Source organism: Quercus suber, unplaced genomic scaffold, assembly GCF_002906115.3.
Source record: "Quercus suber isolate HL8 unplaced genomic scaffold, Cork oak 2.0 scaffold_573, whole genome shotgun sequence".
Lineage (NCBI taxonomy): Eukaryota > Viridiplantae > Streptophyta > Magnoliopsida > Fagales > Fagaceae > Quercus > Quercus suber.
In genome coordinates this window covers 1-27102 of record NW_027070018.1, presented here as the reverse complement: position 1 = coordinate 27102, position 27102 = coordinate 1, and the positions used below count along the sequence as shown (strand labels likewise).

Genomic DNA, 27102 nt, shown 5'->3' with positions numbered 1-27102 from the left:
CGGGTCTGGGGTTTGTTTTTATTGAGGTATTTTTTTTATGTCATCGGTTTAAGCCATTTTGTTGATCTTTTCATTGAATTATTTAAACTTATTATTCAAAAAATAAATTATTACAAGTTAAATAATTGGGCCTAAAATTCAAGTTTTATAAAAATTAACTCTCAAAATAATAAAATAAATCAAACTAACAAATTTAAACCAAGTCTTGAAACCTAAAATATATCAAAATAACAAATTTAAAATACATATATTTTATAAATTATTAATAGTGTGAATTAAGTAGATGTGCAATTTCTATTATATTTCAGTACTGGCTTCCTCTGTTAATGGAGATCAGTATTATATATTTAATGCCTTTGGTGCATCAAGCAAAGTTGTTTTTATTATTTGAACGTCCAGTGTATCTGTGGAAAACCCAATACACAAAATTGAAATACTACATATTAAAGAAAACCCAATACAGCACATCAAACATGTCCACAAAAAACTACATATTAAAGGCTCAAATCCCTACATATTAAAGAAACCCCAATACACAAAATTGAAAAACTAAAACAAAAAACGACATAAACAAAATCAGAATGAAACTTCAAAAATCACCCAGACCATCAAAAATCACCAATCACAAATGAAACTTCAAAAAATTTAGGATCTTTTCAATTAATGCAAATCAGAATCAACAACAACATAAACAAACACACAGAAAGACCCAAATGCAAATTGGGAAAAAGGGAAAAGCTGAGAGGAAGTACCAATGAGAAGAGTGGAGAAAGATCGGCGATGGGTCTTGGGTAACAGATCGGCGATGGGGCGTGGCTTGCGATGGCTGATTGAACAGATGGGTGAGGCTGATGGATGAACAGCACCGGGCTTCGAAGATGGGTGAGGAGGAGGATGAATCGGGTCGGCGATGGAGCGTGAGCTTCGGTGTGACTGTGAGGACGATGATGGCAGATGAGGACAACCGTGAGCTTCGGTGTGTGACTGTGAGGACGATGAGGACAAGAGTGAGCTTCGGTGTGTGGCTGTGAGGACAGAATGACTGTGAACGGGAGGGGTGTGTTAAGGAACAAAGAAAAAAAAACAAAAAAATTCTGCCCAAAAACACTAAAGGGAGGCTCTGATGAGGCTTGGGCCGCGTTTGAAACGCGGCCTTAGACCCTTTCTATGGCCCCGTTTTAAAAACGGGGCTTTTGTTGTTGTACTACAGCCCCGTTTTTGAAAAACGGGGCTGTAGTTCGTCTGGGGCCGCGTTTTTGCAAACGTGGCCCAAAAAAACGCGGCCCAAACCCCGTGTTTTTTGTAGTGACTGTATAAAATAAAGCCATTTTATTCCAAATTAAGAGTCTTATTATTCTTCTTTTTTTAGAGGTTATAATTTGCAAGCAATATGTATTACGTAGCACTATTGTTCTTTTTCAATTATCGAAAATGGACTAGGCTTGGGAGTCGAAACAGTAAACTCAAACTAAATATTTTTTAAATAAAATAAAATAAAAAACGAAATCTATTATTAATTAGGGTGAATGTTAGCTTGATTTGGTGATTTCACTTTTTTTTTTTGGATTTAATGGATTTCCAATGTATCAATGTAAGCTTCTAAGACAGTATTTGACCAAACAAAGACGAAACCATATTGATGATATTAATCATCCATTTTCTAGTAAAATTATTTACAATTTCTAATAGTATTGGGTTGGTGAATCTAATTGTTATAAGTTCATGAACAAAAATCATTTTGTCTAATTAACCTAGATAATTTAATTTCATTTATAATTTAGTTATCAATTATTAGCATAGATTTATGAAGGGGTAAAAACTTTAGTAATAGTGTTTATGATACACGGGAAAATAATAAGTTAATCAAATAAGTATTACAAACCCGGTTTAAAACATTAGTATTACTATTTTCGTATGTGTTCTAATAAGTATTACTGTTTACTAAAAAAGAAAAATTAATAGACTCGAACTTGTTTTATTAGAAAATAAATTAGAGTTGAACATGAAATCTAATTTGATAATAAATTTGCTAAGTTGGTATTTGAAATAAATTTAAATGAACAATCATCAACTTTTACTATGCAGCTCAACTAATTTACAGCCCTCTTCAATTAAACATAATTGTCTACAAAGGACCTCTAATTATTAATCATTTTATGAATTTTCTTAGCAATGAAACATTATATTGTTTATGCAGGAAAAAGTCAAATCTCATTGCAGACAATTGTCATTGTTGTTGCTTCCATTTCTGTTTCTTCGTTGCTATTTGTTGCCGGCTACTGCTACCTTAGAAGGAGACAGAGAAAAAAAATACAATGTTATTCAGGAAGAAAATGGAAAACAATAAATGATTTGATTGCATAACATTTTCACATTTCCTAATTTTTACACTTTTAGTTACGTAAATAACTGTTTTGTCTTGCAAATGATATTACTACATCAGAGTCCTTGCAGTTTGATTTTGCAGCGATTGAAGGAGCCACTGACAAATTCTCTGATGACAACAAGCTAGGTGAAGGCGGATTTGGTGTGGTTTACAAGGTATAGGATTAATTATCAGTATTTGTCTACATTTTGTGTGTGTGTGTGTGTGTTTTTTTTTTTTTTTTGGGTGGGGGGGGCCGGGGTGGGGGGTGATTCTACGCATCAACTATAGATAATCTAATACATGCAAAATCCAACAATGCCAAAGCATTTTTGATATTGAGATTACATGAAATTGATAGGGGTAAATTGTTCTAAGGTAGGTTGAAGTATATTCTCAAGGCATACTTCCTAATGGACAAGAAATAACTATGAAGAGGCTATCACAAACCTTTGGACAAGGATTAGGAGAATTCAAAAATGAAGTTGTAACGGTAGCTAAGCTGCAACATAGAAATCTTGTAAGGTTATTGGGATTTTTCTTGTAAGGAGAAGAAAAAAAATACTAGTTTACGAATTTGTGCCCAACAAAAGCCTTGACTACTTTTTATAGTTTGCCATAGGATAAGTGAGGATTAAGGTTTTTCTTTAAGGAGGATAAAATCCATCCAAGAGGGGCTCAGTTTGTTTGCTTAATTATTAATAAGTCATTATTGTTGTGGAACTCACAAGAGATGAATAGATTAAATTGTCTCTATGTAATACTGTAATATTTTTTCCCAAAGTCAAATGAATTGGTTGAATATGTGCATGGCTTAATTGATTATTCTAATTTTTTCTCTCTCTCTCTCTCTCTCTCTCTCTCTCTCTATATATATATATATATGATGGATGTGTGATCCTAAAAGATGAGAACAATTGGATTGGTCAAGACGTTACAAAATTATTAAAGGCATTGCTTGAGGAATTCTTTATCTTCACGAAGATTCTCGACTTAGAGTTATACATCATGATCTTAAGGCTACTAATATTTTGTTAGATCAAGACATGAATCCAAAAATTTCAGATTTTGGCATGGCAAAGATTTTTGGGGTTAATCAAACTCAAGGAAACACCAATAGGATTGTTGGCACATTGTAAGTTCTAAATGTCTACCAAAACTCTGCACTACTCTAATCTAATATTCTACAAATTCTACTTTCGACAATATAGGGATGTGTTGCACTCTAACCTTCCCTATAGCATGAATCTATGCATGAGTAATGTTGTCAGATATAGTACGAGCATTACATTGTTTAGGCAAACCCGTTAGCATATCTTGTCACTAACCTTTGCTACATCAATGGTGCTGTATTTGTAGTGGCTACATGCCTCCAGAATACACCATGTTTAGACAATTTTCTCTGAAATTTGACGTGTACAGTTTTGGGGTCCTAATTCTAGAGATTTTAACTGGTGAGAAGAACAGTCCTTTTTGTCAAGAAAATAGTTCTGAAGACCTTTTAAGCTATGTGAGTATAAACCAAACATTTAGATTTTGTCTTCTTATATGAATGCCAACATCATCACATCAGTGTTGGTGCAAAAAGATAGTGACATTGCAACATTACTTGACCAATTGGTGCAGGCTTGGGAACATTGGAGGGATAAAACACCCTTGGAATTGTTGGATCCAACTTTAGGAGACTCTTACACGAAAAATGAAGTCATCAGAAGTCTCCATATAGGATTACACTATGTACAGGACAATCCAACTGACAGGCCTGCTATGGCTACAGTAGTTCTTGTTAGGGACATATGTGATGTAATTAGCTAATAGGATTATTTTAAGAGCCGTCAAAAAGGATGCAAGGCGTAGCAAAAGATTAATCCATGCATATTGTGACCGGAGACAAAATTTTCTCTAGTTCATCATATTCTCTCTAGAAGCTACTGCACCTTTACACCAAAGATTTTGTGACCAAGGAGCTTCTTGATCTTCATTGTTGGATGAACTGAAGAACTTTGCAGCCAACATCTTTCTCAAGTTGGTGTGTTAGTCACGTACTGGGATTCGTGTATTAAACGAAGAGATTGCCGCTACAATACAAGTCCAATTGGATATTGGGGTACAAGTTCAACTGTAGGTTAGTATTAGTTACTGGGATTCCTTTTACTTATAACTGCTTGTTTTGATAATAGTGGATTCTCGGGAGTGTTGTCCTTAAATTCACCCGGTGGGGTTTTTCCTCGGTGGTTTTCCCCATTCGTAAACAAATCACCCATGTCAAATTTATTTTCCGCTGCATTTAGTTTAGTTAGTGATTTGTTTGTGCTACCATGCTATTGCATGATTAAATTGACTTAATTAATTAACTTGGATAATTAATTAACTCTTTTGCCAAAGGGGTCAATACATTCTTGGCCTATCAAGTGGTATTAGAGTGTGCCTGCTCTAATTAGGTTTAATTTTTGCTGTGTGATCCATTGATCCCTGTTGTCATGGCTACAAGCAGCATGAAAAGATTATTTATTTCAAATAAATCTTGCTTTTTCTAATCTCTATTTGATGGAGTGTTTCAGAAAATGTAAGTCTGAAAGTTATTTGAAAGCTATCTTGATGATTGTTGAAAAAGGTCTTAGTGTGACAAGGAAGAAACTAGACTGCCTTAAAATGAAAATGTGCAAAGGAGTTCATCTGAGAATGGTGAAAATTAAAGATTTTGTACATAAATGGCAAATGAGAGAGAAAACCATTCCTACTAATTTGTCAAAGAAGCATGAAGTGTGCTTTATGATGAAGTCTACATTTAAGGTAATGGACACATGTTTATGGTACCTTGACAGTGGGTGCTCAAGACACATGACTAGAGACCGTTCTCTCTTCAAGGTTTTCGAGTCTAAGAAAGGTGGAAATGTCACTGTAGACAGGGAAAATTCCCGACCTATCACAAGCTGACATGTCACACTACCAAGACCACGAAATGCAGTCAATTTCAAAGCGCCACATACTACTGCTAGGTTTTACTATTACTATTCAGAAGCCAACAGAAATTCGCCAAGTGTCATGCAAGAACCAATCATGCATCAGCTCGTGCAAGCAATGACATAAGCAGCCTCGCACGTGTAAGCAATGACCTAAGCAACCTCGCACGTGTAAGCGATGACACAATCATTCCAGCATGTGCAAGCGATGACATAAGCGAACCAATCAAAGTTGCCATGTGTCACCAATCAGACTCCGCCACGTGTCGCTTACCTACCCCTAAACTCCTATAAATAGAAGCCTTCCTAAGGCATTTGGGGATCAGATCTGAGATTTAGAGGAGGTCAGGAGATCTAGAGAGAAGGCACCAAGCCATCTGAATTACATTATTACAATTCCAATCAACAAATCTTTCAAGGAGATCGAATAAGAGGATCACTCTTTTGTAATTACAGAGAATTGTACCACACATATATTCAATACAAAGTCGCATTTGTGCAACTATTTTACCTGTTTGACTTTATCTCGAACCGAGAAATTTAGTCGTCCATAGTCACTTTCGGTGATGGGAGCAAATCACAAATAAAAGAAAAGGGAACCATCTCTCTACCTGGACTGTCAGACATTACAAATGTGTTGTATGTAGAAGGTCTAAGAGTGAACTTGTTGAGCATAAGTCAGATATGTGATCAATAATTAATGGTGCTGTTCTCAAAAGGGAAATGCCTTGTGTTGAATGAGTTTGGGAAGAAACTCATAAGCGGAGTCCGCACCCTGGATAACTGATGTGGATTGGTACCTAATGCTGATATTGTGTGCAATAGTATTTGTTTGCCAAATGAAGACTTATGGCACCAAAGGATGGGACATGCTAGCTACAAACATCTGTCAATTGTATCTAAGCATGAATCAGTGTTGGGAATTCCAAAGCTCAGCAGGGTTAGCAATGTTGTGTGTTGACCGTGTCAGCTTGGGAAACAAATGAAAGCAAAACATCCAAGCACTCAGACATCAACTACATCTAAACCTTTGGAGTTACTACATCTGGATCTCATAGGTCCAACTAGACCCGAATCTCTTGGAGGAAAGAGATATATCATCGCTGTAGTAGATGATTTCACCAAGTATACTTGGGTCATTCTTCTAAGATCCTAGCCAGATGCTCCTGAGCACATTGAAACTTTGTGTACAAAACTGTAAAATGAGAAGAACATAAAGATTGATCGAATTCGTAGTGATCATGGTAAAGAATTCGAGAACTCATACATGGAATCTTTTGCACTAGATCTAGTATATCTCATGAATTCTTTGCCCTATTACTCCTTAGCAAAATGGTGTATTAGAAAGAAATAACAGAGTTATTAAGGAAATGGCTAAAGCCATGTTACACAATAAAGATGTGGCCAGAAATTTATAGGGAGAAGTAGTCAACACCGCATGTTATACGGTTAACAGGGTATATTTCAGACCTGGCACAAAGAAGACTCCCTATGAATTGTGGAAGGGAAGATAGCCGAATGTGAAGTATCTTAGAGTCGTTGGAAGTACTTGTTTCATTCTCAAGGATAGAGAGAATGTTGGAAAGTTTGACTCCTGAAACGATGAAGGAATATTTTTGGGATACTCCTCCATAAGCAAAGCTTATCGGGTGTACAACAAAAGAACCAAAAAGGTGATGGAAATTATCAATGTTGTTATTGATGAAGTTTCAGACTCTAGTTTTGAGAAAAGCAGTGAGGACATACCTAAGGAAATTCTTCCTTCAAAGCCTAAGGTTGTTCAAGAAGAAGTTAATCAAGAGCCTGTTTCTCCAAGTACTCCAAGTGTTGTAGAAGTCTTAGCAGATATTCCTACATCACCTGAGTCTGAATCTCATGAAGTGAAATGACCTTCCTCAAGGATCAAGCTGAATCACCCTCCTGAAGTTATTGTGGGAAATATGAATGAACTTACACTAAGAAACCATACAGTTGATAAATGTGTTGCTAACTTTGTGTCTTATTCTTGCTATTTGTTGCAGGTTGAACATACCAAGGTTGAGGATGCTCTCCAGGATGAAAGCTGGGTTGAGGCCATGCATGATGAACTGGTCCAGTTTCAAAGGAATGATGTCTGGACCCTAGTACCTAGACTAGAAGGAGAGCACATCATTGGCACAAAGTAGATATTCCACAATAAAACTGATAAGGAGGGAAATGTGACCTGCAACAAGGCAAGTTTGGTGGCCCAAATATACTTTCAAGTGGAAGGAGTGGATTTTGATGAATCATCTGCTCCTATAGCTCGCATGGAATCCATTAGGGTTCTCTTAGCCTTGGCTTGTCACTTGAAGTTCAAGCTTTACCAAATGGATGTGAAGACTATATTCTTGAATGGGTTTCTTAAAGAAGATGTCTATGTTGCTCAGCCAAAAGGATTCATTGATCCATACTTTTCGGATCATGTGTTGTACCTCAAGAAGGCTCTCTATGGATTAAAGCAAGCACCCAGAGCTTTGTATAACCGGCTTACAAAATACCTGGTCTCACATGGCTTCACAAGAGGACAAGCAAATCAAACTCTTTTTATCAAAAAGGAGAATGGCGAGTTGATAGTAGCTCAAGTTTATGTTGATGATATTATCTTCGAGTCTACAAAGGATGAACTTGCTCAAAACTTTTCAAAGGTTATGTAGGCCGAGTTTGAGATGAGCATGATTGAAGAGTTGAATCAATTCTTTGGACTGCAGATTCGTCAGCAAGAGTCAGGTATATTCATATCTCAATCTAAATATGCTAAAAATCTTGTGAAAAAGTTTGGATTGGAATCTGCTAGTTCTATTAGAACCTCTATGAGGCCAAATTTTAAATTCACTGTTGATTTGTTAGGCAAAAGTGTTGATTCTTCTTTATATAGAAGCATGATAGGTAGTCTCCTTTACCTTACTTCTAGTAGACCTAACATTAGTTTTTAGTGTAGGAGTGTGTGCTAGATATCAGGCTAACCCCAAAGAGTCTCATATGATTGCTTTAAAAATATTCATAAAATATGTCAAATCCACTGCCGATTTCGGAGTATGGTATAGCAAGGACACCAATGATGTTTTAGCTGGGTATTCTGATGTAGACTGGGCTAGGAATGCTGATGATAGAAAGAGTACTTCGGGGGGTTTTTTTATATGGGTAATAATCTTGTCTCCTGGATGAGTAAGAAGTAGAATTTTATCTCATTATCCACTACTAAGGCTGAATACATCACTGCCGGTAGCTTTTGCACCCAACTTCTGTGGATGCAAAAACTTCTCCTTGATTATGGTATTTGTCAAGAACATCTTACCATTTATTGTGACAATACCAGTGCTATTAACATCTCTAAAAATCCTGTTCAACATTCTCGAACAAAACATATAGAGATATGACACCACTTCATTTGGGAGCTTGTCGAAGATGGCACACTCACTCTTGAGTTCATCCGTACTGATGATCAGAAGGCCGACTTGTTCACTAAACCTCTTAATAGCAAATGGTTTGAATTCCTACGCCAAAACCTTGGTGTAATCTCCATAGAGTGATCTCTCCTCCTTCTCCTCCTTTCTCATATATTTGCATCTAGTTTTATGTTTTGTGTGTTTCTTTATGTTTTTGTTTGATTTTTTTTCAGTTTTGTTTTTGTTTTTGTTTTTGTTTTTTTTTTTTTTTTTCATAATAATAAAAAAAATTTGAAAAAAAAAAATACAAAAACAGTGTGCATTTGTGTATATTGGTACTTGTGTACCTTGGATTGTCATTGAAACAAAGTTTTCTAAACTTTGTATCTCTTGTAGCTTAGATGAGCATCTCAATGCACAACTAAGCAAGTGAGCTTTGTGGTTCGTGTTTGTGATGAGTACGATTAAGTAATCTCTTATACTTAACACTCATATCACTCTTTTTGACAGGAAGGACTAGAAAATCCTAAGAGAAAGGCATAAATAACCATCTAATCACAAAAGCCCGCCAATCGTGTATAACATCTTTGTGGTTCAGCATAGCAAAATTGTGATGTTTTGGCTTCTATAATTGGGTATTTCTTCTCTCTCTTATATGCCCATACATGATATGTTCAAAAAGAAAAATTTGCAAAGAAAAACAAAAGCAAAAAGTACTAAAATTCTTTTAAATATGGTTGCAAGCGTGTTTCTAGGAGATGTGGGAGTTATACGATGTACCTCAAAGGTGATAGTCCCTATCAAGCAATTATGATTGTGTGTTAGTGTATTTAATTTTTCTCATATCTCATATTGTCATAATATGAGACACTTATGCACTCTTGCTATGTTTTCACACACAACAAAAAAATTCTTTGCTACTTTTGATACATGTGCAGGTATAATGTGATTTGGCCATCACAAGGAATACATGTGTTAATATATGCTCACTAAACTGTCTTAACTTGTTTTTGAAATATAAAATTGGTTAAACTTGTTTAGTGTGTGTGAGTGTGTTTTAGATCTATGAATGCTTTGCATATATGTTGAGAGATGTTTTGAGAGCTTAACATGTTGATTGGATTTTTGGTTGAGTAGCTTGCTTGTTGCATTCGTCTTTATGTGTTTTTCCCCCTTGAAAAACTTCATTTCTTCAAGCTCGACAGCTTCTTGACAAATCCTTGACATATTCCTTTCTATTGAGCCCTTTTTTCTTTTTCTCGATAGAAACCTCGATAGATCCTCGATCCATCGAAGAAAATTTCTTTGCAATCTGTCTGCCCGATAGCTTCTCGACATATTCTTGATCCATCGAGATTTCTAGGTTTCTTCTCGATAGAATCTCGACTGCTTCTTCGATCCATCGAGCCAAAATTCCTTGCTCTCTGTCTGCTCGATAAATTCTTGACAGATCCTCAATCCATTGAGATCTTTGTTTGCCATCGACAGATCCTTGACAGCACCTCGACAGATTCATTTCTGTCAAAATTTAGTGCCCAACAGATCCTTGACATGTTCTTCGATCCATCGAGCTACTATTTCCTTATATAGGCTAAACACGAATCAGATGTCATTTCTCACTTCTCTCTCTCGACAGAAACTTCTCTCTCTTGCCCCAAACACACTTTTCTCACTCAAATCTCCTTACTCACTCCTTTTTCGGCCTAGATCAAGTCTTAATCCTTTGGTAATTGTTCTTAAACTCTCATCTTTCATGCATTCATGCCTTTTAGACCTAGGTTTTGGGGTTTCTAAAAATAGTTTTTGGGTTTTTGAGATTTTTGTGAAATTGTTGGGTTGGTGTTGTTGTTTTGATGTTATATGCTCATGCATTGCATTCTCATTGCATTTGAACAATGTTTCATACATTTTAGATGTGTGTTTGTTTACTATTGATTGTGTGCTAGTAAGTTTGGATTGGGTTTTACCTATGCTGCTTTTTAAATATTGCACGTCACATGTTCATGCATATTTCATGCATACGTGGCTTTTCTTTTCCTTTCTATTCTTTGTTATCTGCTTGTGATATTCTCTCTCCTCTTGGTTCCAGGTCTTCTTCTTCTGATCCCATTCCCCCTCTTCACATTCGGTTCCGTGATGAGAAGGTCCGAAAGGACTTCTTGGAGAACTTTCAGAAACGTGGTGTTCATTTAGAGCACCATGCTATCCTGTTGGAATTTTTTAACACTCCTCTCCCTACCGACATTCGGACTCGGGGCTGGGAATCTCTACTTGAGAGACCCTTGAGGAGTCCCATCGTGTTTATACAGGAGTTTTACTCCAATATGCACGGTATCGATGCCTTTGTTCCTCGGTTTGCCACGACATTTTGAGGTACACATATCGTAGTTACCCCAGATCTTATATCCAAGGTACTACATGTTTTGCGGGTAGCGCATCCTAACTACCCTGGCTGTGAGTGTCTTAGGACTATGTCCAGAGACGAGCTTCTGTCTCACTTTTGTGAGACACCTTCCATATGGGGTGGTAAGCAAAACACTCCATGCTTGGGCTTTGCAAAAGGTCGAAGGTTCCTTAATAAGGTGATGACATTTACTCTTACTCCACTGTCTCAATATAACTCTATCACTGAGCCTCGTGCTCGCTTTCTTTTGTCTCTTCTTGAGAATCTCTCTATTGACTTCCCCTCTCACTTTATCACTTCTATCCTCGATGTTTATCAGCATACAACGACCTGTGATAAGCTCATCTTTCCTTCGGCTATCACTCGGATCCTTCGCCACTTTTCCATCCCTATTCTTGATTCTCCTTATTTCACCACTATGGGTGCCATCAGTGTTGGTTCTGTTTGGTGGAGCAAGGCCTAGCTTCAACCGAAGTGGCCACGAGTGGAGACGACTGATCTTGCAACTTCTGCTGTTCCTTCTTCCTCGGCTCCTTCTACCTCTACAACTGGTGGTGTGACCCTCAAGGCCATCATGGCGTAGCTTCAGCGTATGGATGCTTGCCTTGACTCTCTCTCTGATGAGATGTGTCAGGTGAACACTCGTGTCGGTCATCTTGCATGATGACAGGCTCACCTTGGTGGTTTCGCCGCTTCTCCATCTCCTTTTCCAGAGGCTTCAACAGATGAGGATGGTGATGATGGTGATGATGAGGACGATGCTAGCTCTTCCAATGATAATGAGATGACAAACTCTCAATGACTTACCCTTTGTCATTCGTAACAAAAAGGGGAAGTAGTTTTGGAATGAGAGTAGTCTTGTACGTAGGGGGAGAGTTAGTGTAGGACATTTTTTGTTAAGAGGAGTGTTTATATCTTTTAAGGGATGTAGTGAGGTTTATATGTACTTTTCTTTTCTTTCTTTTCAGTTACATTAGCCTCATGTATACTGGTCTTGTGACCATTTATTTATTGACATACATTGTATTTATCTTTTCACATATATATGATGATGATGTATGTTTCTTCACCTATCTCTCCATGTGTTGTTTCTTTTCTCTCTTTATACATATGTTTCTTTATGTATACAATCTTTATTTCTATTTCACACATGATACTTTGATGAGTTTTGTTTATGTATTTCAGAAAAACGGGTTGTTAAAGTCTACCATGTCATGAACTCTTTTCTTACAAAGTATTTCAAGAGTTTATGTTAGGGTTAGATTTATTTTGTATTTCAATAAGTGGTTATGAGTTTAGTAACTTAAGACTTCTCTCAATGTTCATTTGTTTGCTGTGGTTTTGTCATGGATTGCTAAAGGGGGAGATTGTTAGGGACATGTGTGATGTAATTGGCTAATCCTTTGACAAAATGCACTTTACTTGTAATTGGGTAGATATGGAATAGGTTTAGTACTTCAAGAAACAAGTGTTTAAGTTAAGTACTGAAGCCATGCAAATCTGACCAAGAAACAAGTGAAGAAGTGCTATTCATTAAAGCTCAACAAATGTCTCAACAGAATCCTTTCTATCGAGATTTATTGTTGAAGCTTGACAGAAGCACGACACAAGCTGTATCTGTCAAGAATTACAAAATCAAGTTTTTTAGATCTGATTACACGCATATCTTGGAGTATTTGTGTAGGGTTTCTTTTCTCACAATCCTAAACATATATAAAGATTAATTTAAGAGCCGTTAAAAAGAATGCAAGGCATTGCAAAAGAATAATCCATGCATATTGTGACCAGAGACAAAATTTTCTCTAGTTCATCACATTCTCTCTAGAAGCTACTGCGTCTTTACGCCAAGGGTTTTATGACCAAGGAGCTTCCTGATCTTCATTGTTGGATAAACTAAAGAACTTTGCAGTCAACATCTTCCTCAAGTTGGTGTGTTAGTGACGTACTGGGATCCGTGCATCATTGATTAGTAACGTACTAAGATTCGTGCATTGAACGGAGAGATTGCCGCTACAATAAAAGTCCAATTGGGTATTGGGGTAAGGATTCGAATGTAGTTTGGTATTAGGTACTAGGATTTCTTTTACTTGTAACCGCTTGTTTTAATAATAGTGGATTTTCAGGAGTTGTGTCCTTAAATTCACCCGATAAAGGTTTTGCCTCGGTGGTTTTCCTCATTCGCAAACAAATCACCCGTGTCAAATTTATTTTTCGCTGCATTTAGTTTAATTGGTGATTTGTTTATGCTACCATGCTATTGCATGATTAAATTGATTTAATTAATTAACTTGGATAATTAATTAATTATTTTACCAAAGGGGTCAGTACCAAGGTAATCGATACTGTATCGGTACCAGCCATATCAACTGGTATGTACCATACCGGTACGCATACCGGTATCAAAACACAAACTTTTCGTACTAGTTTAAATACCGGCCGTACCGACCATGTACTGGTCAATTTCGGGCAATACTGGCCAGTACAGAAAAAAAGCCTTTTTTTTTTTTTTTTTAGTTTTAGTTTTAGTTTTCTAATTTTTGAATTTTTGTAAGGGCAGAATGATAACTTATTAGTATTATTTGTTTTCTTATTATGTAATGAATAATTAAGTTTTCTATTTTTTATATTGTGTTTTTTCTTTTTTCGTTTAATTGATGCTAAAATCGAAAACCATAAATAATTTGTTCTGAATTGAGGTAATGTTTTATGGTAAACTTTTATATTTATTATAATATATATACACACACACATACATACATACATACACACACACATATATATATATATATAATAACGGTAAATCCGAAATGGTATACTAGTATTGACCTGTACCGAAATATATCGTTCCACTGGTCAAATCGGTACAGCCTCCAGTACGTGATTGACTCCCTTGGTTAGTACATTCTTGACCTGTCAATTCTTATGCTAAACAATGACTCTATTACTCTGCCGTTACCTCAACGACCAGCATATTTTTTCCGTAGCTGAACGGAGGACAACAAGCGTTCAAACGAGCTGGAGAAAATCAATCTACAACCAAATCAATTTCTTATTCTGCCAATAGGAAGTATCAATTACTGAATTATACCCTCGCTAGTGTGAGTATCGTGATTAATGGTCTCACTAGAATTAGTATTCGTTTATAAGTCATGAAATTTGAACAGTGAGTAGCATATGACAATTGCTTAAAGATTTGAAACTTCATAACCGTAGTAGCCTTCAATCCAATAAGTATAATAAACCAGACCCAAGGCAAAATGGTTAGAAGACCAAGCTGTACTTTATTTTACAATTACTACATACATGCCTCACGGCATTACCATGATGACTTTGGTGGTTAATATAGAATCACACTGCTAAGGGCTTGCCATGTTTATTAGTCCATTTGGCACCCGTTAATTTGGTTTTTCGATTTTCTTTTTTGGTTGTTTAAAGTTGGAAATTATGATTATATTTGTAAAAGTAAGGTATTAAAAAGTTGTTTATAAGAAATTATGCTCCACCTTCATTCCAAATAGAAATATGTTTGTAGTGGGTCGGAATCAACTCAAAAGAATGGGAAAAAGCTGTTACACACGCAAAATAAAAAAATAAAAAAATAAAAAATAAATAAAAATTTCACGTAAGAAGAAGAATTAAAAATATGTGAGAGATGATCTTTTGATTGTTAACTAATAGAGTTTTAAATCACCTTAAGTGAGTAATTGTTAAAAAAAATTATCGAAAAAATTGGAAAAGAAAATAGATAATGAAATGGCTGCTAATGTAGCTCAATTAGAGCGTAATAATAATAAATTATACGCTTTATTTTTTAGATACATATATAGATAAATATAGATTTTATAGCAAGTGTTCTTACATGTAAATTCATCAATACAAGCGAAGACAATATAAAAGACTCAATTAGAATTTATTATGTTTCTATGTAATATTATGAATATATTGAATCAGTTGCTTATACACTTTAAAAACTTGTTGGAGTCTTTTAAATAAATTTTCATAAAAAATTATTTTTCATAACTTATTCTTAAAAAATAAAAAATTAAAAAAATTCATTGTATCTCAATAAAAAATTTACTTTAAATACTAAGTACATAAATAGTTTAGCACACTATCTTTTTACCTTATAAGGTTTTGAATTTTTAAGTTGGAAAATTTATAAAACAAAAAAGGAATATGTTAATATTATTATATATATTTCAATATTTATTGTGTCATTCTTAATAGGTCAATATTAATCTTAATTGTAAGAGAGAACACATAAGATTAAGTGGTTCAACCAGTCAGGCTACGTCCATAGAGAAAGCTTTTAGAGGTTACATTTTTACCATAATGAGTGGTACGTTACAAAGAACTCTAAGCTGGGTATATATAGGGATTAGGTTAACCCTAGTTGAGCCTAAAATCCATTACACCTTATAAACTCATTTCTTTAACCATTCCTCTCAAACTCAAGGTAGAGACTTACTGATTCCTTGACTTTGAAATATAAGCTTGTGAAACTGTCTTGAAAACGCCTTAAAAGTGACCATGAATGATCGAATCGGATGGGGAATGGATTGAACATAGTGTGGAATGAATACATGAGTGAGTTGGTGAATTTTGTTTATGTTAACTAAAAAACGATTGATAAATGTGCCAATTTGAGTGACTTTGGTGCCTCATATGGGTAAATAAACCCCAAAATCAGAATCTACATGAAAAAAACATAAGCATAAAGTATGCCTAATTTGAAAAAGTCACCTTTGTCAAAGACATTTGGTCAACTTGATCAAAAGTCAATGTTTCAAATTTAGTCTACCAGTTTGCTCCAGTTTGAATTAGTGATTAGACCAAAGATCGGGTTCAATGTTTGAAACAAGTTAGGCCAGCTTTTTCAATCATGGTTGGGCAGGGGCGGCTCCACTTGGAGCCCAGGGGTGCAAATGAACCCCCTGAATTGAACCAAAAAAAAAAATTATTATAATATTTTTTATTTTATTTTTCCTGTTTTGACATTTAAAATAAAAATTTGAACGCCTTAACCTTAACCACAATTGAAATAAACTTAAATATAATCATCTTGAAAATATCTTGATCTTTTTAAACACGGAAAAATTTCAATAACAAATTAATTTGATCTAAAATCTGGGAAAAATTTTTAATTAGCCCAACAACAAAAGTAGAATTTGCTAATCTTAAACCTTAGAAAAAACTCATTTAGATCATAAGAAATTTTAGATGAATCAATCAAATGGAAAATGAGTAGATGAATGATTCCATGACTATATACATTGAAACAAATGTAGCTAGTAAGATTGATAATGAAGATATCAAGTAACTATTTCAAAATACGAAACATCATAAAAGGTAATTGTAAAACTTAATATATTAAATAATTTTTTCTTTTTTTGGTGATGTCGATATTTTTAATTTATCTTTTGTTTAAAATTTTATATAATTTATATTTCTTATTGAACACCCTAGAAAATAATCCTAAAGACGCTACTGTGGTTGGGTTGGGTTGGGTAGGACCTAGATTCTGCTAATGTAGTAATTTTGCGTCACTGACATGGCGATGGTGTGGCAATGACATGGTGGTGCTACCATGATAAGTGATGTGGCACTAACATAGTGTTGAAGTGTCTAATGATGTGGCACATATGTGCGTAAGGAGCTTTAGCAAGCACCTGTGCTGTGTGAGTGCCCCTAATGGCACTATTGAATTATCAACGCATGGTAGGAGACTTGGGACAATTGAGAGAGCACTTGGGTCCTTGTTTTAGGTTGATTTTTGTTGTTGTTGCTTTGGTCATTAAAGGCCAAGGAATATCCAAGTGTGGTGTGTGATAAGAGTTCTTTCACTTTCGATCTATGATGGTTGTAGCGGTGGCTCGAGAAGTTTGAGTGAAAAGACCATAAATATATATATATATATATATTGATTGGGAAGCTCAACTAGGTTGTCTTAAATTGATTTGGCTTTTTGTTGATAGTTGTAGCGGAGAAAATGGGCTAATGCCCTTTTCGCGCAAATTATGTAGGGTTTTGCTATTTTTCTCAAACTAATTAGGAAAATGCCTCTCTTTTGAAACTCGATTTGAGATAAATCGAGTTAGGCCTTATAGTGGCGTTTTTAAAGAGTCTATAGTGACATTTTAAGGACCTATAGTAGCGTTTTGTAACTCAACCTCCATGAACTCGAGTTATAGGTAAAATAAATAAAAAAAAAAATTTCCTATAACTCGAGTTCATGGAGGTCGAGTTATAAAACATCACTATAGGTCCTTAAAATGTCACTATAGGCTCCTTAAAACGCCATTATAGGTTATAGGGCTCCAGAATTTTTTTTTTTTTTTTTTAACTTGATTTTGATCCAATCGAGTTTCAAAAGAGGGACATTTCCCTAATTAGTTTGGAAAATGGGGCAAAATGCTAGAAAGTTTGTATGAAAGGAGCATTTGCCAATTTTCTCCTAGTTGTAGCAACTAGGGCTTTTGGATTTTTTATTTTCCGTCTGTTTGATTGACACAAAGGATTCTTGTAAAAAATAATGGTCTTTAAAACATTAAACTAACAAGCAATTGAAGGCCATAGAAAAGTGGCTTTGACACTACCTTATATTATAAGAAAACATAGATAGTAGAAAATTGATATAGGAAAGCAGAAGTGAGAAAGAGGGAATACAAGAAATTACATAGTTCAGTCTAGTGTGTTTATGTCCATGGAGGAAGCATTTAGCGGGTAGATCTTTATTGTAATGAACGGTGAGTTATAAAGAACATTAAGCAAGATATATGTATAGAGATTAGGTTAATTCTAGTTAGGCCCACAATATACATGGCCTTTCGGGTCATTACACGTAACAAAATAATGTGATTGTTGGAAAGAAATGAATATTATTTCCAACATATGGACTAATTTTTCAATCGAGCAGAAAACTAATATTTTCAACATAACTATCAATAACTTCATTTTATGACCGCGAACAAAGTCAGAATTTCATTACGATTAGTTTTGGACGAAGAAAAAAAAAATAGAACCTTCATTCGTTATCTTCTTCTTTCTGGATTGTTTTTTCCTCATCACGTGCTGAATAGTCAAAGCCGTCATGCGTTGAGGGGGACCCTCCAACCTCATCTTTTTCGTTTCGTTTGGTAATAGCTACCCATCTTTTCTCCATCTCATTTTATCTTATCTAATGCATAAACCAAGACTACAATAAGTAGACATGGCAAAACAGGCGGGTCGGATCAATCGGGTTACAGGTCAAATGGGTCACGGGTCAAAAACGGATTATTTTAAGTGGGTTAAAAAGGGGTTCGGGTCAATCGGATTGCAGGTCGGGTCGGGTCGGGTTGACCCGTATTTTCACATGAAATTTTTTTTTATTTTTTATTTTTTATTTTTATAAAGAAAACAATATGTATTTGCCATTTAGAAAGTTATGCAACATATTACTTGATGTAAAATGCATTATTTTGAATTCACCACTTATATAAAGAATGAACTTAGTTAAACTTATTAATACTTATTCAATAATTTTAAAATTATACAAATCCTAACATTGTTATCCAAAACAAAATAACAAAAAGATAAGTAAAACAAATACACAAGTTTTATTTCTACATAATATCAACATTCCAAAATATAAAACAAAATTACAAATGACTTATTGGATAACTCATTTGATAAAAAATAAAAACATATAAGAAAGCTACAATCTTGAAAATTAATTTTATAATCTATTATCAAATGTGATTGGCACTCTATTTCAATTTGAGATATACATTAAAGTTTGATTGCTTACTTATTTATACATGGTCTCTTTTATGAAGATTATATCATTGTTAAGCAGCACATAATTTATTTTGAAAAAACATTTATTTTGAACATAAATTGTTAAAAAATAGGTCTAAGTATTCATAATTTGTGCTAATTTGATACTTTAGCTTTACTATTTTCACACTTGTGAATGTGTGTCACACATGTCTACAATTTTAAATTTGTTTTTAACTCTACTGTAACCAGATTATCTTAGCATGTACTTTACTATTTGATATCTAAAAATCTTTACTCATAACAGAATGCTCAACCATTTATCTTTCAATTAATTTGCATGCAGTTATGTAAATGTATCAATTGTTTCCTTAAAGCTCACAATAAACAATTAAACCAATATTGTCTTAATTTCACTTTTTTTTACCCCAAAAAAAAAAAAAAAAAGTTTTAAAAAAATGGTTCAGGTTTGGGTCGGGTTGCCGGTCAAGTCAAGCTGACCTGCGAAAAACACGGGTCGGGTCACGGGTTAACCCGTTTTTACTTCGGGTCAAAAAAATCGAGTTCGGCTCAGGTATTTTTCGGGTCAGGTCGGGTCATGTTAGGAAATTCTGACCCGTTTCGCCATGTCTAACAATAAGTAGATGAAAATATTGGTAAAGTGCAGCTACTGATACAGTGATACTTGCAAATTGAGGAAAAGTGGCCGACTTCAAAATTCCCATATCCTGGTTTCTATTATTAAGCTTGCTTAACCTATTAAGCAGAAGTGAAGAAGCACCAACTTATGCCGCTCATTACTGCTCCAATTCAAGTTGTTATTTACAATTATTTTGTGTTGACTTTAATTCCGTATCAAATTTGATTGTAATTTTGTTCAATCATATATACCCTGTATTTTATGTGGGATTTTATTGTTTGAGTTGTGTGTAAGAGAGAGTGTGAAGACTCAAGCACCTATTGAAGACAAAGTGGATTTCGCGAGAAGTTTCGCGAGAAGCCTTCCCACGAAGTGAGTCACGTGTAGAGCACATGACTGGAATGCAAATAGTCATGACAGCTGGTTTTCGCGAGTAAGGCCTTCCAGCGAAATACCTGCGAAATATTCTGTTTTACTATTTTGGCATATCAGCTACACCATATCTTCACCCATACTATATATACTCACATTACCCACATATTGTGAGGGATGCTTTTCAGAGAGAAAACCCTAGATATTACCCTTGAGAGTTAGAGATTGTTATACCCACAATCCTCTACACAATCCTTTGTGATTTTCCTCAACTCCTACCTCTCCCTCTCCATATCCAGATCTTTGAGAGGTTGATAGTTCAAACACTTACCACACATATTCTGTGTGTAAAGTGAGGTTTTGGTACTACTAGGAAACATTGGAAGAAGTCAGTTGTTTGGGAAGAAGTCAGTTGTTTGGCGGATGCAATTAGGCTGAATTGCATGGTCCAGAGAGCTAGAGAAGACAAGGCATCGTCAAGTTAGTTGGTAGCAAGAGCTTGGAAGGCTCAAGTACATAGGGTAGACTAGGCTTGAAGGGTCTTTTGTTATTCGTGTACTCCAACTTATTTTCTAGTGGATCAATTTACCGCTTGGAGGGCGGCAGAGAGGTTTTTCGCCATGTTCTTTAATTTTCTTTTCGATAACACATCGTGGTATTATCTTGTGTTTGCATCTTTCTTCTCTACTCTTTTAGCTTTCATTTTATTACTGTTATTTGATGAAAATGGTTTAGAGTAGTTTTATTGTTTGTTCGCTTGCATTTACTCTTATTCCACACTTAGTTATGTTAAGAGTAAAATCAACCGAGTCGTAATTTTTAATTTGGGGTTTAAACAAGCTCTTGTGTTTTTACACAAATTCAAGCTTTTACAAGCTTTTTCACTCCCAACAGTACCTACCAAGCCAATCTCAACCTCCTCCTCTCTAATCTATCTTACAACTCCACATGCCTAGATGGGTTCTACAAAACCAGTGTGGGTCAAAACCCTCAAGACGTGGCCTTGGTTCTTCTTTTCTGCCGTGGTGATCTCACCTCGGCTGCTTGTAAAGATTGCATCTCTACTGCAACAAAAGACATACGAAACCACTGTCCTTTCGACAAAATCATCCTAATCTGGTACGATGTGTGCACGTTGCGTTACACCAACGAATCAGACCTGAACAACTTAGTTCCCTTTGAGAACTTTAACACTACAGCCCGAATGTCATCGAGCCAGACTGGTTCAACGGGTTATTAGCAAGCACCATGAATTCATTGAAGCAACAAGCTGCCAATTCCCAATCAGACAAGAAATTTGCAATGGCGACTGTAAAGTTTACGAGCTCGATGACACTATATTGTTTGGTGCAGTGCAGATCGGAGCTTTCTATCAGTTTTGGAAAGTGCCATCGATTCTCTTCCCATGTCCTAGGGGTGTCAATGTTTGACCCAACCCGCGAACACGACACGAACCCAACATGGGTTTTTTTGGGTTAGAGTTGGGCCTTAATGGGTTTGGGTCATAAACGGGTCGACCCGAAAGCGACACGATAAGAAACGTGTCATAAGCGGGTTAACTTGCATAACCCGCAATAGACACATTTGACACGCCAATTTATTTGTATCAACCTGAAATATCCCACTTAACACAACCCGTTTAACTTGTATAACAAATAAATATTTATTTTATTTTAGATTTGTCAAATACCTTTTATATCCAACATATATTTTAAATTTAAAAAGAAAAGTGAGTAATTACAAAAATTTACAAGAGATATAATTGGAAATTGAAACTTTGCAGACCCTACAACTACTAATACTTTTTTTTTTTGCATAGAACTTACACAAATGAAATTGGATGAGCTTGTGAAAGATGTTATGAATTTGGATATCAACAAAGAATCTATAGATGATAATCATGGTCATAGTCAGGATTAGTCTATTATTTGCTCAAATTCTTTCAATATTGATACTTAGCATTTGGCGAGTTCCAAAAATATTATATTTTTGTTGAACTATGTTATTTTATTTTTGTTAAACTTTGCTATTTTGAATTTGAGTTGAAGTGTATGCACTTCTTTTGGAGTGTAAAGAACTTATTTCTAGATGAATGTTATATTTTTGTTGAACTATATTATTTTGAATGTGGGTTGAAGACTTAAAGTGTATGCACTGCTTTTTAGGATGTAAAAAAAATTATTTCTAGATGAATGTTATATTTAATATTATGCAGGTTGAAATGGGTTGTGTTACATTCATGTCAACTCAACACGACTTGTTTATTAAGCGTGTTAAATGGGTTGGGTCAGGTCAACCCGCCTTATTAATAGGTCGGGTTAGGGTTGAAGGATCATGACACGATTATTAAATGGGTCGGGTTAGGGTTGAGCCATTTAGTCGAATACTCCTACCTCGACACGACACGAACCCGACGCGCTAACCCGAATTGACACCCCTAGGTGGAACAATTGTGCTTCCGAGCTCTAATATTAGATACGAACTTTACCCGTTTTTTAAATACACGGCATCATCTACTCCACTTCCTCCTCTGCCTCGAGGTATGCTATATATAAATTCTTTTACCTCAATAGCATCATTAATTTTCTCTAAGATTTTCTAATGTTTCTGGCTTCGATTCAAGGAGAAATTATACTTTGGACCACGCCACTTGTTAACTATTTTACTATCGTCTCTATTTAAAATTGCTGAATGACATAGTCTGCCAGAAATACCGTTAATTTGTCCAGTTCATCAGAGTTATAGATGTATAGTTAATATTCGAATATAGGAAATTAAAAAATGGTAATTGTTATTATGCATGAATATTTCTTGTCCTTTTTATTGAAGGTATTTATGGTCAGTAAATATTGCCTTTTGCTTGAATTCCCTTTCTGCCTCTCATCTTAGATCAAATTATCACTTCTTAATATTTTTAAAAGGAGACCTTCAGTTCAAATCTCTCTCTCTCTCTCTCTCTCTCTTTCTCACTCAATATCGAATTATAAAATAAAAATAAAAATAATAATAATAAATTAAATTAAAATTTTCGAAAGTAAACTAACTTTTTTCTTTCTATACCAAACTTAAAACTAGTATACCAACTTGTCGTACGCTCGTAGTAATAAAGTGGAAGACATCACAAAAGCAATGGCAATTGCTTTGAGTTCTCTGTACTAACAGGGGGTTAAATATTGATAACTAATGTCTAAGAAGCACAAACACTCAAAATTTCTCTGATGTATTCGTGTTTGACAGGTGTCTTTGTTACACTTGTTGGGAATACTTGTTAAGATATATTTTTTAATGATTTTGATAGTTGTTATTTATTTTAAAATATGACTATAAAAAAATATAATATATACCTAAAGGTTCATATTGATTACTTAATTAGTTGTTGTATCTCCACCGTATATGGACTAATTTTTCAAGAATTGTAGTCTAGGAAAAGAATAGATGATAAACTTTTTACTAATTAAGTTTTCAGTACATATCCATATACATATAGCTTCCTGTGGTTCACTTTTTTTATTGATCTGATTGGCCAATTGCTAACCACTTATGTAACATAACCTTAGAGAAAACAGGCGTTGTACTACTCTCTTAGCTACATGGACCTTTAATTCCCATAATGGACCATCAAAGTTTTTGCCAAGTCAATGATGTGGTTAATTGTTTTTACAGGAAAAAGTAATTCATCTGCAACAATTATCGCCATTGCTGTCCCAGTTTCTGTTGCTATGGTGCTTTTTGCCATTGGAGTTTGCTTCCTGCGTAGAACAAGTAAGAAATACAATAAATTTCCGGAACCAAATGGTAAAAAATAGTTGTCTGATCATCATATATATGTCATTATCCTTAAACATTTGTCCGTACAATTTTTGTCATTTCGAGAATTCAATATATTTAATGTTTGGTTGTGTAGCTGGAATTGAAATAACAGCCATAGAGTCCTTGCAATTTGACTTGGTTACAACTGAAACTGCCACGAACAAGTTCTCGGATGATAATAAGATTGGTAAAGGTGGTTTTGGTAAGGTTTATAAGGTAGGAATATAGTTATACATAAATACATATATATATATATATATTTCAATGAATAATTTTTAATTAGATGACATTATAATGCTTAAAATTACACAAAGTGGAAGTTACTCCTAACCCTATATATTTCCAGGGTACTTTTCCCAATGGACAAGAAATAGCAGTGAAGAGATGATCCAAAAGCTCTGTGCAGGGTGCAATAGAATTTAAGAATGAGATTGTGCTGGTTGCCAAGCTTCAACACAGGAATCTAGTGAGACTCTTGGGATTTTTCTTTGAAGGAGAAGAAAAGATACTTATTTATGAATACGTGCCTAACAGAAGCCTTGATTACTTTTTATTCGGTTTGGCCAATTTGAACTCGTTCTTGATTTATGTTTAATTTTGTATCCAAGGAAATGCATGGTAGCCTAAAAGTTTAGACAATGACATACATGATACATCACTTTAAAATCGCCTGACATCTTAAGGCACAAATGTTTCAATGATCTGCTTGTCATGAACTTTCTACAAGCTGAAAATTTACAAAATAATGAGAATATATAAAGTTGATCTTTTGAATTGAATCAAATAATTTTATCATCCTATTGAGTCTCATTCATTTCTGAGTTGAATATTTAATTTTTTTTAAAAAATTAATAGACTCAAAGAGGCAAGGGCAACTGGATTGGTCAAGTCGTTACAAGATTATAGGAGGGATCGCTCAAGGGATTCTCTATCTTCATGAAGATTCTCGGGTTAGAATTATACATTGTGATCCTAAAGCTACCAATGTTTTGTTAGATGCCAATATGAATCTAAAGATTTCAGATTTTGGCATGACAAGAATATTTGTAGCAGATCAAGCTCAAGGAAATACAAGTAGAATCGTTGGAACATAGTAATAATTTTTTTTAATTGCTTTATTCGACCTTACTTAATCTAAATCAACAGAATCACTTATTGTCTTTTGTAGTATGTTAGAATTATCGAAAAAGGAAAGATTTGTACTTTTTAAGGTGATTGATAGCTTGAAAAACAAACGACTTTACAATTATGCTACTATAATTGGTTTCCAAAATCTTACTTGTTGATATTGTTGTATTGATGGTACTTGTTGGCAGTGGTTACATGTCTCCAGAGTATGCAATGCAAGGACGATTCTCAGTAAAGTTTGACGTGTTTAGTTTTGGCGTCCTAATTCTAGAGATTATAAGTGGCAAGAAGAACAATTGTTTCTATCAGTCAGAGCACGATGAGGACCTCTTAAGCTATGTGAGTGTGGATCAAATTATCTCAATTTTGTGTTAAACTATATGAATGCCAATATTATCAGTTCCAAGTGCTTAAGAGAAAAAATAATTGGGGTGGTTCTGGCTGGCCAGGGTCCAGTAAATAGAAAATTGTAATGATTTTGGATATTTTCTTTGCAGACTTGGAAACAATGGAAAAATGGGACACCCATTGAATTGTTGGATCCAACTATGAGAGGTTCCCATTCAAGAAATGAAGTCATTAGATGCATCCATATTGGGTTACTGTGTGTTCAAGAAAACCCAGCCAACCGACCTACAATGGCAACAGTAGGTCTCAGGCTTGACAGTTATTCTGTTAGCCTGCAGTTACCTCAGCAGCCAGCATTTTTGCTTCGGAACAAAGCAAACAGGAATATGCCAAAAAAGGAGCTGCAACATGATAGTTTTTCAAGCCAGTCGGTGCCATGGTCAGTTGATGGAGAACCGATCACTGAACTGTATCCTCGATAGTGTAAGGAAGCAAGCTGTTACCCAGCTTTAATCACTTATTTTTTTTACCATGTGATGAAACTAGAACTTATAGCTACACATGGCTTTGGTTGGTTTAAGGAATGTATAGTGTTGAATTTAGGACAAAAAGTCTGAGTTACAAGTTCTTTAGTTCGAGAATAAGTACATACATGTTGGAATCTCCTCTTTTCTCTGCCCTTTCGGCCAAAAACTCAATTATAAAGGAAAAACGTGTAAGTGCGTACATATTGTGGTCGTCACATATGTGAATGCTAATTGGGCTATTTCCTGGGCTAATACAAAACCAAGAGTAGAGGACTGGCATAAATGACATACAGTAGATTTAGTATTCAATGAGCTTGCGAACTCTGGCTAAGCTTGAACCACCTATCAAAAGAACTCTCTAGGCTTGAGTTTTCAAGGGCAGGGAAAAAAGAAATTCAATTTATGGGAGTGTTGATGATTAAAAAGCCTTGGATGTAGAATGAACCAGATAATCATGTGAGCGATGAGAATGAATGAAACCTGAAATAAATAATAATAATAATAAAATAAAAAATAAATAAAAGAAAGATTGAGAATGTGATTGTTACTTATAGATCATGGACATTTGAAATGTGATTATTAACACATTAATGAAAAGACTTTCCTTCTTTTTTTTTTTTTTTTCCTCTCTTTTTCGAAAGGTGAAACAAAGTTTTTATGTTTAGCATATTTACAAATAAATTACAATATGTAATTAAAAAGTAATTTGCATACTTTATTGAAATGAAAACAATTAAAGCTACTATATATTAAAAGATTTATGATCAATAATTCAATATACAAGATAAATTTAGATGAGAATTAGTAAAAGTGTATCCTTAAGTATTAAAAGATATATTTTTTCTTCAGAGGAATTGCAATTTATGCATCTGACCTCTGTTGTTGTTGTTTTCTTTTTTCTTTTCTTTTTTTGGTGGAGAAATAAAATTTTGAGTTATTTGTTACAAGAAGATAAAGATCTTGAGACATAATTATAGTCCGACAAGGATTTTGAGACATAAGGCCTACACTCATTTTCATTTAGTGGGGGTGTTGTGGATAGCTCCAGTTTAAAGGTTCTAATAACAGCGTGTACATCCATTTACCTCTATCCTAATTCGTAATTCTTCACGATTCAAGTAAGATTTGCTTTATTATTTTCTTATATCTCAATTAAAATATTAAAGAAAATAAATTCACTCGGATTACGTTGGAAATACATAGGATTTTCTTGGCATCTCTCTCCAGTTTGTAGTGATTTTAGTGGAAGAATTAGTAGAATAGTCGAGTCGCTTTTGTTGTCCTGCATCAAGAGGCCCCATATGCACCACCCATGTCCTCACCGTACCTCTATCCCGTTGAGCAATATATTATCCGAACAAAAAAAAAAAAAAAAAAAAA

General features: G+C 34.8%; 2 pseudogenes; both read left to right on the top strand.

The window, feature by feature from the left end:
* Positions 1-878: 878 nt before the first annotated feature.
* Positions 879-14127, top strand: LOC112006156 (cysteine-rich receptor-like protein kinase 10; annotated as a pseudogene).
* Positions 14128-18349: 4222 nt separating this feature from the next.
* LOC112006155 (cysteine-rich receptor-like protein kinase 10) lies at positions 18350-25714 on the top strand (annotated as a pseudogene).
* Positions 25715-27102: the final 1388 nt, after the last annotated feature.